This window comes from Equus caballus, chromosome 15 (assembly GCF_041296265.1).
Source record: "Equus caballus isolate H_3958 breed thoroughbred chromosome 15, TB-T2T, whole genome shotgun sequence".
Classification (NCBI taxonomy): domain Eukaryota; kingdom Metazoa; phylum Chordata; class Mammalia; order Perissodactyla; family Equidae; genus Equus; species Equus caballus.
Genome location: NC_091698.1, coordinates 21,170,909 through 21,184,102, shown reverse-complemented (window position 1 = coordinate 21,184,102; position 13,194 = coordinate 21,170,909). Strand labels below are relative to the sequence as shown.

At 34.2% G+C, this 13,194-nt stretch overlaps 1 long non-coding RNA gene across 1 annotated transcript in view; it reads left to right on the top strand.

Annotated features, from left to right (window-relative positions):
* LOC138917740 (uncharacterized) overlaps positions 1-2,659 on the top strand; it is a 220,417-nt gene extending 217,758 nt beyond the window's left edge. Inside the window, exon 3 of the long non-coding RNA XR_011426182.1 lies at positions 2,451-2,659. This is a non-coding gene — a long non-coding RNA (uncharacterized lncRNA). The remainder of the gene's footprint in view (positions 1-2,450) is intronic.
* The last annotated feature ends 10,535 nt before the right edge of the window (positions 2,660-13,194 follow it).

The window sequence follows — 13,194 nt, the reverse complement described above, 5'->3', positions numbered from 1 at the left end:
TTTAAGATGACAGAAACAGAGATAAAAGTAAAACATTGAACTTAGTTCTGTGGCATCTATCTTGTGGGACAAAATTCCGCAGCCTTTCCTGACTCACTCCATTGTCTTCAGTTTCACTCAGGTCACTCTTCCCATAAACGTCATGATTAAAAATTTCATTTCCAGAGCAAAATAACTTTTTATGTGCTTATCTTACCCCTGTAGTACTTTCTCTTCTCCTTTTGCAACATCCATAGATTTCTTATTATCTCTATATGTTAATTTTCTTCTGAAATCGACTCTTGTGCCTGTCTTTTAAAATGAGATGCCAAATTCCTTGGCACCCACATCTTTACAAGTAAGGCACATATACAAACATGGGCATAAAGATGCCGATCTTGATATGCAGTTTGACATACACGAAAGGTATGTGTTATATTTATGTGCAGGGCTCAGCTAGGAAGTACTTAACCTTTGAGCAGCCTAGGTGAGTTAAAACAGATTTGAGTGGCCTATAAAATTTATGGGAACTTTAACTGTGTAAGTTTGAGATGAAAGAAAGGGGAGGATTGCACTCTGTGAGAACATAGTAAAGTTTTATTATTCTCTACTGTGGGATCCATTTGAGTATTTCTCTTTAAGCCCGCTTGTTTTCTGAGGGAATAATGCTCCTTGAAGCTGTCCAATGGTGAGGGACGATCCCTAAATAGATAATTAGAATGGACAAGGAGGGAGTATAGGAGGGAAATTGTAAGATTAAATATTCTAACTCTTTAAAGATCAATTTTTTCAGTTTTCTAGTGTTTCCATCCATTACAATAGCTTCGTATCCTTTCTGAAGGCCTGTTATTTTGATAATGTATAACTCATCTTAAGTGATTAAGTGCCTAGGATTCCAGTGACTATCTAGACATTGTGCAGAATACTGGCTAAACAATAATAACTAGAAATACAGGATGCATGTCATATACGATATCATATATGTATATTGCCCAACACTAGCTGACACTGATAAATATCTTTCGATGATGATAAAGTGTCATTAACTTAAAGCATTGTGTTTTCATGCCTATTGTATATTGGACAAAACTATCTACACAGGGATGTGGAACCAGGCACCAGTTGCATTAAATATCCTAATGCAATTTCACCTCCTAATAAATTTCACCTAAATTATGGTATTGCTATAGCTATTATGTTCCAGAGGATCTTGTACCATGTTGCTCTTGTAAATTATCTTCTTGGCTATAATTAAAACATAAGTATAACAAACACTGAGATCTGTTTGAAAATTTTTTAAGTGTATTGTTTTGAAAATAAACAATTATAGGCTCTTTCCTGTATGTCAATAAATATTCATTTGTATAAAAATACTGCGTTGTTTCTTTGGTTTCGCCATGAAAGAGGGTAAAGAAACTGTAACAATCAGTGAAAGTAGTGTCCTTTCTCAGTCTAGCCCTTTCATGCCAGTGACACTAAGATCCAATGAATACAGTGGCACACATCCCTAGCACCAGCCCAGAATTTGGGAGAGACAGGCTTGATGTTAAAATAAAAAAAGGATATTTGGGTTTTCATAATTTTTGTGTATGTGTTTGTGCATGTGTATGAAAATATACATGTGTGTATTTGGATTTTTATGCTACATATTTCATTATGTATTACAGATGTAGCATCTATAAATATATATATATATTCCCTATTAATTTATAAGGACACCGGAAAATTTTGAAAAAAATTTGTGATGTTTACATTCAGTTCTCTATAAGAGGACATGCAGTTCAAATAAAATTAATTATTTTAGGTATGCAAACTTCCTACTCTGAGAATTTAATATAAATGTTTTGGCAAAAATCCTGTGGACTTCAATAGTTCTTAAAATTTGTTACACAAAATTTTCTAGGAAATGATTGGCCTTGGTGTTTATTTATCAGCAAGAGATTACGCATACTCAATATGTATATCGAAATGTCACATGCCTTATGGAAATGTTTCCTTATTTTAAAATGGCAGCACATATGTTTGTGTATGTGTGTATTTATGTGTCTATACACACATGATTAAAATGTAAAAATGACTTCACATGTTATAGGTATATTTAAGCCTTTACACATAAACTTTTGCATATAAACCTATATTCTGTAATTACTTGTATGGAGTTATACGTGGCAATATCGCAAAGGAACATAAGCTAAAACATAAACTATTGACTTAAAAATTCTGTATTTAATATAATAATTTATCAGCTTATTTATTTAGCAAATGTTAGATATATAAATATTCATTTATTCAACTAACATTTGTTGAATACCAGCTTAGTACTGGGCAATTTATAGATATTAGAGGAGCGAGGATGAACAAGATAGGGTCCTCGATCTAATCACAATCTATATATCTGAGAAGAGGGTCTGTACCGACATCGATAGTGTTTCTAGAAAATCTGCGCTCACTCTAACATTTCTGTTTGCTAGGAAAAACAATGCTACTGCAAGAGCTCATGTTCATTACTGAAACCAGCTTAGAAGGGTGAGCTTCACGACATGTTCCTCTGAGGTCTGTGCCCGATCAACCGAAGAACAACTGGAAGAATCACACTGTGCAAAGGGAGACCAAATTAGAGGAACAGGACTCTGAAGGAGATCGTCCAACTTCCTTAAATGACCTTCGTTAGTCTTACACCTTCTGCCAATTAATTGCACTTATGAAATGTGCTGTCTCACTCAAGGCAATTGAACTAATATTGGCCTATTCATATTTTGGTTTTTAATTGGTTATTCTCAATTATCAATATGAATTTTTATAATCACATTGCAACTGTTTAACTGTTGAGTCATTCTTCATTCAGATAAAATGAGTCTTTATTAGCTATTCTTAAAACGTCTTGTTCTTTTTCTTCATAACACGACTTGAAATGTTGTGCTTATTTGGTGATCATATTTAAATAAATATATTCAATTTAAAATGCAAGCTCAATGAGCACAGGTATCTGTATCTTTTTCTTACCGTTCTGTTTTCAGCGCCTAGCTCCACGCATGTTGTACAGAAAAGATGAAATTACTCTTTGTTCAATAAATAAACAAGTTTAATGTACATTTACTTTTCACTCGCTGCATGTTAAAGTTCTTCTGGTTTACGAGAATGAATAAGGCTAAGGCAAATATGTCAAGGAGCTCACGGTCTATCCATCAGTTTGGTCGGTGCAATCATTGATTTCTTTACTGGGCATCACGGTCTCACTGAAGAGGGACTAGCTCCACTTTAGATTATAGCAAATAAAAATATATTTCAGAAAATAGCTCATTTTTAAATGTAAATAAAAATTATTGACATTCCAATCAAATAATAATTGCCAAATAGACAACCAGAAAAGCATATTTTCTTTAAAATATGACTCATTCTAAAACATTCCTTATTGCTCACACCTGAAAGTACAAAACAGACTATAATTGGAAGTGAAAAATGGTATGTTTTTTTTTTTTTGTATTTTAGTCTCCATCAGTATGATATGTACCTCTAAAACAGTGATAACTGTTGTCTCAATGAGAACCCGTAAGACTTACGAGAGTATAGGAGAGTAGAAGTATGTGAGGGCTCCATTCTTCAATGTTTCATTAAATGTACCAGAAGGCTTATGGAAAGATAAAAATCCCCAACGGGACCCAGAACAAATGGCAAAAGTTCAGAATGTTCCTGAAATCATGTGACATTCCACACCAATGGGATTTGTTGAAATATATAACCAAGAGCAGATCTAAAATTTTTCACTTTTCAGAAATCAAACCTTGGTCATAAAAAGATGTGAAGCATGGTTCTATCCAATATGCATGCACATTAAAAGGATATGAACAGGCTGTATGATGTTGGTAGAGCTAAACATGGACAACCCCATCCTGAAGCAGACCACCGGGGACAGACCTCACACTGAGCATTAATAAGAAATGATTTGGTCATAAACATAAGACACACCTGGCTGGTTGCAGCCCTAACTTTATCTTGATTGTAGAAAAAAACAGGGGCAGAATCCTTAACTCCTGGCACCAAACTCAAGGAAAATAATCTTCAACTACATGTGCACCTCAAATAGACTGTCTCCAGTGGACTACCACATTTATGAAAAGAAAATATGGAAAAAAGAGAAAATATCAAACATCTTTTAAAAGTCTACACTGAAAACTAAATAAGAGAAGGCAGGACAGTAATCAGGGTGGTAACTGCCATAAACAAAGACATAAAGAACAATACAATAGAATAGAAATCTCAAAAATAAACCCTCATATATATATATGGTCAAGTGACTTTTGACAAGGGCACCAAGACCATTCAGAAGGGGAAAGGACAGCTTTGTCAGAAAATTATTCTTGGAAAACTGGACGTCCACATGCAAAAGAGTGATGTATCACCCAAAGCTTACACTGTATACCAAAATTAACTCAAAATGGATAAAAAGCCTAAGGACAAGAGCTAAATCTATATATATGATTTTGGTGTCATATCCAAAAAGATCACTGCCAAATCCAATGTCATGAAGAAAATGTAGGGGGAAATATTCATGACATTGGATATGGCAGTGATATTTTGGATATAACACCAAAAGCACAGGCAACAAAAGATAAAATAGGTAAATTGGATTTCATAAAAGTGAAAACCTTAGCATTGAATAACATTAAGAGAGTGAAAAGGGAACTCACATAATGGGAGGAAATATTTGTAAATCATATAACTGATAAGGCTTAATGTCCAGTATGTATAAAGGACTCCTGAAACTCAACAACAACAAAACAAACAACTCGATTAAAAAATGGACAAAGGACTGTAATAGACATTTATACAAAGAAGGTATACAAATGGCTAGTAAGCACATGAAATAATACTCAACATTACTAATCATTAGGAAAATGCAAATCAAAATCATAACGACATACTACTTTACACCCATTAGATCAGCTATTTATCCAAAAAGCAGAAAACAAATGTTCATGAGAATGCGGAAAACCAGAACCTTGTGCATTGCTGGTGGGAATGTAAAATGATGCAGGCACTAGGGATGGCAGAATAGCTGTTCCTCAAAATTTAAGCATAGAATTGCCATATAACCCAGCAATTCCACTTCTTGTATATAACCAAATAACTGAAAGCAGGAATTCAAATAGGTATTTGTACACTAATGTTTATAAAAATATTATTCACAATAGCCAAAATATCCATGGAAGAATCATGGGATAAACAAATGGTGGGATAGATCTTCCTTGACTTATAATGGGGTTACCCCATTGTAAATTGAAAATATCATAAGTAGAAAATGCATTTAATATTGGATCCAAAAAACACTGACAATACAGTACACTGTAGAGTATGGGTTGTTTATCCTAGACATCGCACAGCTGACTGGGAGCTGTGACTTGCTGCTGCTGTCCAGCATCACGAGAGAGTATTTACCACATATCTCTAGCAGGAGAAAAGATTAAAATCCAGAATTCTAAGTACAGTTTCTACTGAATGCTTATCACTTTCACACTATCAAAAAGTTGAAAAACCATAAGTAGAATCATCATTAGTCGGGGATAGTCTGTATACACACACAAGAGAATATCATGCAGCCTTTAAAAGGAATGAAATTCTAATACTTGCTACAACATGGATGAACCTAGAAAATACGCTAAGTGAAGTAAGCCAGACACAAAAGGACAAATATTGTATTATTCCACTTACGTGAGGTATCTAGAGCAGGCAAATTCATAGAGACAGAGAGAATGGTGCCAGAGGCTTAGCAGAGGTAGAAATGGGGAATTATTATTTAATAGGTACAAAGTTTTCATCTGTGATGATGGAAATAGATAGTGGTAATGGCTGCACAACAATGTGAATGTACTTAATTCCACTGAATTGTACATAAAAAAGATTTAAAATGGTACATTGTATGTTACCACAATTAATAAAATGTCCACTGCATGCAAAAACAAGGAAAGTCTGAGAAACTGTCACAGTGGAGAGCTGCCGGAGGATGCATGATGACTAAATGTAAGGTGACAACCTGGGCGAAATCCTGGAACAAAAAAAGAACATTAGATAAAAACCAAAGAAATCTAAATAAAGTATAGAGTTTAATTCATAATAATGCATCAATAGTAGTCCATTCATTATGTAAAATGTGCAAAATAAGATATTACTAAGAGGGAGCACTTGGTGTGGGGTGTCTGAGAACCCTGTACTATTTTTACAACTTTCATGTAAATCTAACACTATTTAATAAAACTATTAAAGGTTTATTTTTTTAAAAAGCCAAAAAAACTAAGAGGGAAACAAAATAAAAAGATTACAGAAGTCAATCCCATTCTAAGAACACACTTGAAAATTTAAGAAAATGACAATCATTCTTAAGGGGAATTTTAAAATGTACAGGAAACCTTTATAACAAGAGCACAATTATTATTTTTTTTTTTAAAGATTTTATTTTTTCCTTTTTCTCCCCAAAGCCCCCCAGTACATAGTTGTATATTCTTTGTTGTGTGTCCTTCTAGTTGTGGCATGTGGGACGCTGCCTCAGCGTGGTTTAATGAGCAGTGCCATGTCTGCGCCCAGGATTCGAACCAAGGAAACACTGGGCCGCCTGCAGCGGAGCGCGCGAACTTAACCACTCCGCCACGGGGCCAGCCCCAAGAGCACAATTATTTCTTAAGAGCATAATTTGAATCATTACCAGACATAGTAAAATCACAATATTAAAGCAGCAGAAATTCAGATTATGGGGAACAAAATTTGCACTCAAGGAGCTAGACAGTGTGCATAAAAATTGAATACAGATCAAGATAATGAAAGACCAGATGACCAAAATGGCAGCCAAGAAGCAAAGATTAATCCTCTAAGAAATAAGAGGCTCATAGAACAAAACCTGAAAATATTAAGCAAAAAGTATCTAATTGAATAGAAAATCAATTCAAAGTTAACTTTCTCTGCAGACAATTAAACTCCTAACTATACACTCAGAAAAAATATGTCACCTGGGGAGGAGAGAGTTAAAGTAGCTGGGCTATGATCTATTCACTCCTTTTACTAGGAACTCCCCTGGGGTAAAAAAGGAAGGAAAGTGAACTGGTCTGTACTTGCCAACTGGAATAATTACATTTGCTAGGAGGAAAATATCTTATACTCAGTAACCTTAACAAGTTGTCCCAGCTAACGGAATACTTATGGCAAATAAACTCAGAAACCATGGTTTTATGAGACAGGTTCCCTGGAGACGTTACATTTCTTTGAAGCTGAAGTGTGTCTTGTGTATGAGTAGTTGTGTTGTACTTTGTGTCCAGTCTGAAAACTCTGCCTTTTAATGGAAGCGTTTATTCCACTCTCATTTAGCATAAATATAGAGACAGTTGGATTTACAGCTACCTTTGACTATTTGTTTCTATTTGTCTCATCTCTTTTTTTGTTCTTCTGCTTCTCTTTTATTGCTTTGCTTTGTGTTAGAGATTTTTAACGTAATTTTTAATGCCTTCGCTGATTTTTTAACCATTTTCCCATTTATTTCCTTAGTGGTTGCTGTCAGAATTATGTTACATATCTTAACTTCCCCCAAATCTACTTCAGGTTGATACTGACTAAATTCTGATAAAATATAGCAACTCTGTTGTACTATAGCCCTGTTTTCCTCACCTGTCTTTTGTGCTATGGTTATATAATACAGATTACATCTATATTTGTTATAAACTCAACAGTATAATGTTATAATTATTGCTTTCTATATTATGTTTAAAGAAAAAATATATATCCATATATAATGTTTTTATGTATATTCATTTTAGATTTATAAATCCATTATATATACATATATATGTATCTGTTTAAAGAAAATTATATATTTTTTAATATATTAATATAATATATTAATAATAAATATATGTTTATACACACACACAAGGTCTTATAATTACCCATATATTGCCATTTCTGATCATCTTCATTCTTTCTTGTATATTTGAGTTAGTGCTTAGTATCATTTTCTTTAAGCCGGCAGAGCTTCCTTTATAGTATTTCTGGTAGATCAGGTCAGCTGGTAACGAATTCTCTCAAATTCTATTTATCTAGGAATATATTTATTTCTCCTTTTTTTTCTCCCCAGAGCCCCCCAGGACATAGTTTTATACTCTAGTTGTGAGTGCCTCTGGCTGTGCTATGTGGGATGCCACCTCAGCGTCGCCTAACGAGCGGTGCCATGTCCATGCCCAGGGTCTGAACCTGTGAAACCTGGGGCCCTGGAAGCACAGCGCGTGAACTTAACCACTCGGCCATGGGGCCAGCCCTCCTTCATTTATTTTTATTCTGGTAAAATATATATTACATAAAATTTGCCATTTTAACTGTTTTAAGTTATTAAATTCAGCAGCATTAAATATATTCACAATGTTTAGTAGCTGTCACCAATATTTCCAGAACTTTCCATCATCCTAAACAGACACTCTGCATGCATTAAAGAACTCTCCACTCTCTCCTCCTCCAGGCACTAGTCATCTCTATTCTACTTTCTGTCCCTATGAATTTGCCTATTTTAGGTAACTCTTCTTTAAAGACATATCTACTCAAGTCTTTTGCTCATTTTTTAATTGGGTTATTTTGTTGTTGTTGAGTTTTAGGAGTTCTTTATATATTCTGGACATTAACTCCTTATTAGACATATGATTTACAAATATTTACTCCTACTCTGTGGATTGTCTTTTTTATTCACTTGATAGTGTTCTTTGATACACAACGTTTTGTTTTAGGAAGATTAGCCCTGAGCTAAGTGCTGCCAATCCTCTTCCTCTTCTTCTTTTTTTGGCTGAGGAAGACTGGCCTTGAGCTAACATCCGTGCCCATCTTCCTCTACTTTGCATGTGGGATGCCTACCACAGCATGGCTTGCCAAGTGGTGCCATGTCTGCACCCAGGATCCGAACAAGTGAATCCCAGGCCACCAAAGCAGAACATGTGCACTTAAGTGCTGCACCACCGGGCCGGCCTAATACACAACATTTTTAATTTTGATGAAGTCCTTCTTACCTATTTGAACTTTTGTTGCCTGTGCTTTTTGTGTCACATCCAAAAGGTCATTACCAAATCCAACATCACAGAGATTTTCCTCTATGCTTTCTTTTAAAAATTTTGTATTTTTAATTCTTATGTTTAGATCTTTGATCCATTTTTTGTTAATTTTTGTATATGACCTAAAGTATGGGTCCAACTTCATTTTTGTGCATTTGAATACCCAGTTTTCCCAGCACCATTTATTGAAAAGGTGGTCCTTTCCTCATTGAATGGCCTTGACAACCTTGTCAAATAATGATTGGTCATATATGTAAAGGTTTATTCCTGAGCTCTCCTAGTTCATTGCTCTATATGTCTGTCCTTTTGCCAGCTCCACTCTGAATTGATTACTGTAGCTTTGTAGTATGTTTCAAATCTGGAAGTGTGAGTCCTCCAACTTTCTTTGTTTTTCAAGATTGTCTTGGCTATTTTGGGTCCCTTGCGATTCCATATTTTAGGATAGGTTTAGGGATAGAATTTTAGGATGGTTTTCTCTATTTCCATAAAAAGACAGTTGCAATTTTGATAAAGATTTCATTGAATCTGTAAATCTCTTTGAGTAGAACTTTCACCTATAAAATATTGTCTTGGTGTCCATGAACATCAGATGTCTTTCCATTTATTTGTCTTCTTTAATTTATTTAAACAACGTTTTTCCAGTATGCAAGTCTTCTGTCTCCTTGGCTAAATTTATTTATAATTATTTCATTCTTTTGTTGTTATCATAAATAGAATTGTTTTCTTAATTTCCTATTCAGATTGTTCATTGTCATTATAAAGAAAGGCAAGCGGTATTTGTGCATTGATTTTACAGCCTGCAACATTGTTTATTAGCTTTAACAGCTTTTTTGTGTGGAATCTTTAGAGTTTTCCACACTTAAGATCATATCATCTGAGAACACAGATAATTTTACATTTGCCTTACCAATTTAGTATCTTTTATTTCTTTTTCTTGCCTAATTGTTCTTGCTAAAACTTCTAGTACTATGGTGAATAGAAGTGATTAAAGTAATCCTTGTCTTGTTCCTGATCAGAGAGGAAAAGCTTGGTCTTTCAATATTGAGTATGATAGTAGCTAAGGGTTTTTCATATATGACCTATATCATGTTGGAGAAGTTTTATTCTATTACCTGTTGTTGAGTGTTTGTATGATGAAAGGATGTTCAATTTTGACACACGCTTTTTCTGCTTTAATTGGAATAATCATGTGGGTTTTCCCCTTAATTCTATTAATGTGGCGTATTACACTAATTGATTTTCATATGGTAAACCACCCTCGCATTCCAGAAGTAAATCCCACTTGGTCATGTTGTATAATTCTTTTAATATGTTGCTGAATTGTGTTCATTAGCATTTTGTTGAGCATTTTTGCTTCAATATTCATAAAGGTTATTGGTCTGTAGTTTTCTTTTCTTTTCTTTTCTTTGTCTTGCATTGTTATCAGGGAATGTTGTCCTCATAAAATATGGTGGGAAATGTTTGCTCCTCTACTATCTTTTGAAATAGTTTGTGCAACAAATGTATTAATTTTCCTCCAATGTTTAGTAGACTGTAACAGTGAAACCAACAAGGCCTGGAATTTTCTTTGTCAAAAATTTTTGATTACCAATTGCAAATTTTAACTAATATGGGTGTATAATAGGGTTTCTTAACCTTAGTACGTTTGATATTTGGAGCTCAGTAATTCTTTTTTGTGGAGGGCTGTCCCATTTATTATAGGATTAAAAGATGTTTAGTTGCATCCCTGGCCTCTGTCCACTAGATACAATAATAGCCACTCTCCCCTAAAATTATGCCAAACAAAAATGTCTGTAGATATTGTCATAGTCCTTAGTGAGAAAAATCATCTCTAGCTCAAAATGACTGATATATTAGGACTTTTTCCTTCTTGTGACAGATATGGGAATTTGTGTCTTTTAAGAACTTTGTCCATTTCTTCATATTATCAAATTTATTTCCTTATAATATTCAGTTATCTGTTCTTATGACCCTACTATCTAGAATAATGTTCACTGCTGATATTTTTTGTACTGCCTCTCTCTCTTTAATTAATCTATTTAGTCTGATTAGAGGTTTATCAATTCTATCAACGGTTTCAAAAGATGAAATTTCGATTTTATTGATTTTTCGCTACTGCTTGTCCGTTTTAATTGATTTCTGATCATACCTTTTCTATTTCCTTCTGAATAACTTTGGTCCTATTTTTTTCCTTTTATAACTTCTTAAAATGGAATCTTAAATTGTTGATCTTGAAAACTTTTTTAATATAAGCATAAACTTTTTCTAATCACTCCTTTAGTTGCAACACTCAAATTTTGATATATTGTATTTTGCTAATTTCTTCTTTTATCCATGGGATATTTAGAACTTCTTTTTCATGTGTGTGTGTGAGGAAGATTGGCCCTGAACTAACATTTGTGACAATCTTCCTCTATTTTATGTGTGGGATGCCACCACAGCATGGCTGATGACTGGTGTGTAGGTCCACGCCTGGGATCCAAACCTGCAAACAGCGGGCCACTGAAGTAGAGTGGGCAAACTTAACCACTACCACAAGACCTGCCCCAAGAACTTATTCATTTCCAAGCATGAGTATTTTCAAGATTTTTTAAATTACTTATTTATAATTTAATTACATTGTGGTCAGAGAACATATGTGTATAATTTCAGTCCTTTGTACTTATTGGGACTCATTATATAGCCTAACATATTGTCTCTCCTGATTAATCTTCCAGTACACTTAAATGCAGTGTGTATTATGTAGTGTCAAGCATATCATTCCATAAGTATTAATTAGATTAATCAATTGGTAGCAATGTATAAATATTCTGTGTCTTTATTATTTTTATCTACCTGTTTTCTCCTTTACTGAGAGCTGAATATTAAAATCTCCCCCTATAATTATGCATTTGTCTCTCACTTTAAAATTCTTGTTTGTTGTTTTCTGCTTCTTTTTTTTCATCCTCCCTCCTTTTTTGGTGAGAAGATTTAAGTTCTGCTTTCTTAGTAAATTTCAAGAAACAACACAGTGTTATCACTTATAGTCCCCACGTTATGCATGGGATCCTCAGACCTTACTCATCTTATGCCTGAAAGTTTGTACCTTTTACCAATGTCTCCCTATTTCCCCCACCTCCAAGCCCTGGTTGCCTGGTTTCTACTCTCTGTTTCTATGAGTTTGATTTTTTTTTAGATTCCACTTAAAAGTGATATCAAGTAGTTTTTGTCCTTTTCCATGTGACTTATTTCACTTAGCGTAATGCTCTCCAGGTTCACCTGTGTTGTCACAAATGACAGGATTTTCTTTTTTTTAAGCTAAATAACATTCCATTTATTTATAATATTCCTACATATATATAATAGTCATGTATATATATTCACATTTTCTTGATCCATTCATCCATTGATGGACTCTTAGATTGTTTCCATACCTTGGCTACTGTGAATAATGCTGCAGTGAACATGGGAGTAGAGATATCTCTTTAAGGTGAAGGTTTCATTTCCTTTGCATACATACCCAGTAGTGGGATTGCTGGATCACATGGTAGTTCTATTTTTAATTTCTGGAGGAAACTCCATACTTTTTTTCAAATTGGTTGTATCAGTTTACATTCCACCAACAGTGTTTCCTTTTCCCCCCATTCTAGCCACCATTTGTTTCCTGCTGTCTTTTTGATAAAAGCCATCCTAACTTGTGTGAGGTGATATCTCATTGTGGTTATGATTTGCCTTTCCCTGATGATTAGTGATGCTGAGCACCTTTTTATGTACCTGTTGTCTGTCTACTTTGGAAAAAATGTCTATTTAGGTTCTTTCCCCACTTTTCAATTGGGTTATTTGGGGGTTTTTTTGGCTATTGAGTTATATCAATTCTTTGTCTATTTTGGATATTAACCCTTTATGAGATATGTGGCTTGCAAACATTTTCTCGCAGTCAGTAAGTGGCCTTTTCATTACCTTGATGCTTTCCTTTACTGGCAGAAGCTTTTCAGTTTGATGTAGTCCTACTTGTTTATTTTTGCTTTTGTCGTATTTGCTTTTGGTATCAAATGCAAAAAATCATTGCCACGACCAATGTTGAAGACCTAACCTCCTCTGTTTTCTTCTAGTTGTTTTACAGTTTCAGGTCTTACATTCAGGTCTTTAGTACATTTTGCAT